Consider the following 5,362-nt stretch of genomic DNA (forward strand, 5'->3'; position numbering starts at 1 on the left):
AGAAGAATATTTTAAAAGATATAAGATAGTAGGTTAGAAAGCTATATTTACAAAGTAATAAAAGATTTACTTAGCTAATATATTAAGATTAATAGAAAAAAGGATATCTAGTAAGCTTAATATAATTATAAATTAAATAATAATAATTAAAAGATTAATAAAAACTATAAAAGTAATAATAGATTTTATTTATATATCTAAATTAATAGGAAATAGAAAAATTAAAATAGTATTATTTATTAGGAAAAGTAATTAATAAACTAAAGATAATATAAAGATATTAATATTAATATAAACTTAAGTAATTATAATATTAAAAACTTATTAGGCCTTCTCTTAAGCTAATAAAAGATAAATAAATAAAGTATTTATATATATATTTAAAGTAGAAAATAGAATATTTAGAATTAGAGTAGAAGTAGTAGAATATATTATAGCTTTACTAAGAGAACTTAGTAGAATACTAGATAAAGAAATAGCTAGAGTTTATTTAATAATAAATAGAACTAATATATAAAGATATATATATATATTAATTTAGAATATAAAGAGAGTACTAGCTATAATAAGGAATATAAGAAAAGTATTATTATTATTATTATTTAAAAGAAGTTTAATAGGCTTAAAAGCTATTAAAGAAATGGTAAAGATATATATTTCTTAAAAATAAAGATCTTAGTAAATAAATATTTATATTTTATCTTAATAATAAACTTAATAAATATAAAAGCTAATTATCTAGTCTATAATTATATTTTCTAAATAACTAATAATAATATAATTTATAAACTCCTAAGATATAGTAATTATAGTATATAAAAGTAAAGTATATTTAAAATAAGTTAGTAAAATACTTTCTCTACTATTTTTAATATCTTTAAATATAAGTTTATAATTTTAATATTACTTAAAGAGCTTAATTTTATAGTTTATCTTAATAAATTCTAAATTATAGCTTTATATATTTAATATCTTTTAAGTTTAAGCTTAAATATTAGAGATTATAAAATAATTATTAGTAATATCCTATTTAATAATCTATATTTAATAATTTAACTAATAGAAAACCTTTACTTAAACTTTTAAAAAGTAAACCTCCTTAATAAAATAAAGATATAATTATTTCTATATTAAAAGTATTATTAAAACTTATATATAAAAGATATTAATTTAAATTACTAGGGAGATTAGAAAAAGAATATTTATAATATAGAATATAATTAGAAGGGTTAATAAATAATAAGTAGCTTAATAGTTTTAGTAATCCTATTCTTCTATATTTTCCTTATAATAGATTAAAATTAATAGCTATATTTTAATAATATAGTAAAGAATATTTAAGAAAATCAACTTTATAATATAATAAAAATAGAAATATTTTTATATTTAAATAGCTATAATAAGATAGTAAATAAGATTAATTATATATTAAGTAATTACTTATAATAAACTCTTTATATTATTAAAGATCTATTATTATTTTAAAGATTAGTAAGAAATTAAAGAGAAAGTAAATAAAGAGAACTTATAACTTAATAGCTTTTATATTTAATCTAGTAAGTAGAATAAGACTTTAAATTTATTATTAAATAGATAATAAAGGAATTCTTATATATTAAAAGTATATAATAGAAATATAACTCTAAATTAAAGCCTAGAAGCTAACTATAATTAAAATTAAAGGGAGGGCTAATATTAACTTATATTATATAAAGAAGGTAATATATTTCTTTAAAAAGCTTAGATATTATTATAATAGTAGAAATTATAATAAGTTAAAAGAGATAAAGATTATAATAGAAGAAAGGGAGTTTTATTATTAAAGAAATTATTAAAAGTAAAATAAAGTAATAAAGAGAAAATAAAAATATTTATAATTATAGGAGATATAATATTATTAATATATTTTTTATATATATAAATTTTCTATCTATTTTATAAAAGAAAGAATATTTTCTTTAACTTAATATTTTAAATAGTTTAATAATTAAAAAAAGGTTTATAATCTTAATAAATAATTTAAAAATATAAAGATATATCTTAAAAAATAATTTTTAATATAAAAATTCTTTTAATATCTTATTATAAAAAATTTTAAAAGAGGAATATATATATAACTATATATAGAAAGACTTAATATAGAAAAAGCTATTAAAGACTAGAGAAATCTAAATAGAGACCTTACTTAGAAAATACTAAAGAGAATTTCTATAATATAGAATTTAAAAGAATAGGTATTTTAATTAAATTAGTAAAATACTTAATTATAAAGAAAATATTATTAGTAGTAAGTATTAAAACTAGCTCTATATATAGCTTTTAAAGCTATCTTTATAATTATAAGCTTTCTAGAAATAAGTTAGAAGACTTATATTATATAATTTTTTCCTCTAATAATTAGAAATAGATTAAAAGGAGGTTTTTATAAAAAAAAAAAGAATTAAAACTTTCCTTAAATTACTTAAAAGATAAATAAAAATAAGTTTTTATAAAGTTTAAAAAGTAAAATTATTTTAAAAATATTATTTATTTTCTTAATTATTAAAATAGTAAGAGTCTTTTACTAAAAATACTAAAAGCTACTTTAAATAGATTAAAAATAAACTCTATAATAAGAATTTTTTAAATAAAAAACTACTTAAGGTTCTAGGAAAGTAATATAAAGAATACTATTAAAGAAGACTTAAAATAAACTTAAAAGCTAGTTCTATAATTACTAAAAAGTATTATAAGAAGTATTATAGAAAAGTTTAATAAGAACTCTAAACTAATTATAACTAGATTAAAAGTATTATTAACTTTAAAAAAAGAAATAATAAAAGTAATTAGCCTAGCTAGAAGCTAGGGTAAGGTAATTATATAATTTAAAAGTAGGTTATAGATAGCTAAAAAAATAGTAAAGCTTTTAAGAAATAAAAAAGGAAGCTTAAGAATAATTAAAGTTTATTTTCTAAGCTAAAATCTTATTAGTAATTCTATAATTAAAATCTATTATTTTTATAACTAGATTTTAAATAACTTTTTTAACTTATAATTATATAAAGAAGCCTATCTCTATCTAAGTTTCTTATTACCTATAGATAATACTATTATAAAAAGTAATAATAATATATTATAAAAAACTTATTTAAAACTTATAAAATTAGAAATTAATAATAGAAATATTATTTTTAAATTTTTTTAAAAAGAAAATTAGTAAGTATTTCTTATATAGAAAATATAAATATTTTATATAAAAATATAAAAGTAAAAATAAAATATAATTTTAAGATAAAAAAAAGAAAGATTAGAAGTTTATATTTAAAAGAAAAAGTTAATAGTTTAAAGTTAATATAGTTAATTATAAATCTCTATTATAGATTATATATTATAATAATAAATATATTATCTATTAAAGTAAAAAATAAAAAGTAAGATAATATTTTAAAGAATTATAGGCTTTTAAAATAATAAAGTAAAAAAAATTATTAAAATCTTAGAAATTAAAAAATATATTACAAAAAATTATAAAAGCTTTATTAAAAATATTTAAAACTTTAATATTAAAAGATTTATCTTATAAATAATATTATAAGAATGTATACTATTACTATTATTAAATACTATATTTATTATAATAGCTAAGATATAAATTAAAATTATAGAAACTTATAAAAGCTAGAAGAGAAATAATTAAATTTTATTAGGTAATTTAATATAAATAAACTAGAATTAGAAAACTTAAAAACTAAAAATAATTTTTAATTATAAAAAAATATAAAAAAATATATTAAAATTATTAATAAAATATTAAATCTATAATAATAGATAAGAGGATTATAAATAATAAATCTAATAATAAAGAAAATAATAGTAGTTTAAAACTATAAAAAATAAATATAGAAAGAAAGTAAGAAAAAAAATAAGTAAGAGAAACTTTATATAAGTAAAATAAAATATAAATATTAAAAGTAATTTAATTAATTTATAAAGATAAGTTAATTAATTATATTATATTCTCTAAACTATTAACGTATAGAAGGGTATAGAAAAAAATATTTATAATATATAAAAGTAAATTTAAAAGTAATAAAAAGTTATTTTTAATATTTTAAATTATATTAGCTAGTTAGAAAAAATATTTTATAGTAAGAATTTATAAATAGAATTTTAATAATAAATTAATAATTTAAAAAAATAAATTAATTTTAATAAAAATAAGCTCATTAAATTAGAAAAACTAATAAAATTTTAAAAAGATTTTTATAAAAAAAAATAAAAGTTTTACTAAATAGATAAAATAAAAATAAGAAAAATAGTTTACTAATTTATTAATTAATTACTATATTATATTTAAAGAAAAAGAAATTTTTAAGAAATTATTAAAAAATTTAAAAGAAAAAGTATTTTAATAAGTTTTAAAAATAATTAAAAAAGAACTAAATTTAAAATAATTAAAATAAAAAGTAGTATAATATTTATTAGATCTAGAAAGTATTATTAAATAGTAGACCTACTATTTATAAACTTTAAAAAACTTTAAATTAAAAACTAAGCTATTAAGTAATAAAAAAGACTTAGTAAAGTAAATTAAATAAATTAAAAAAGAATTATAAAAAGAAACTAATAAATAATTAAAACTAATTTAAAATTTAATTAATAGTAAAAAAGAAGTAGTTAAATTAAAAAGAAAACTATAATTATAATATAAAGATATAAGGAAGTTATAATAATAATTAACTAATTTATAAAAATAATAATATAATAATATATTATTAATTATTAAAAAAGTTATTTAGATAATAAAGCTAAAATCTCTAAAAAATATATAAAAGATAAATATTATAAAAAGATAATAGATCTACTATCTAAAAGTATTAGTTACTTTAGTAAACTAAGAATTTATAATTTAAGTAGATAGTAAAATATAAAAAAAATTTATTTTATTTGTAATTATTAATATATTAAAATTTTTATAGATTATAAAAAATTAATTATATATTTTAAATATATATAATAAAATACTTATTAAATGTAAAAGTAAAATAGTAAATATTAAGATTATATATTTTTATATTATTATTATTAGGAAAATTAATAATATTTTTTTAATATTATTAAAATAGTAAATTACTTTATTATATTAAAAATACTATAATTATAAATAAGAAACTTATAGATTAATTAAGTAATTAATTAGTTTACTTAAAATAAAATTAAGTAAAGTTTAAGAAATAACTTAGCTTTTAAGAAATATTAATTAAAAAAGTTATCTTTAAATAAATTAAAACTTTTTAAAATAATAATTTATTTTAAAATACTTACTATAAAAGATTTAAATTACCTATTAAAAAAAAGAAAATATAAATAAATATATATAATA

The sequence above is a fragment of the Scedosporium apiospermum genome, assembly GCF_000732125.1.
Source record: "Scedosporium apiospermum strain IHEM 14462 chromosome Unknown SEQ_SAPIO_0119, whole genome shotgun sequence".
Taxonomy (NCBI): Eukaryota; Fungi; Ascomycota; class Sordariomycetes; order Microascales; family Microascaceae; genus Scedosporium; species Scedosporium apiospermum.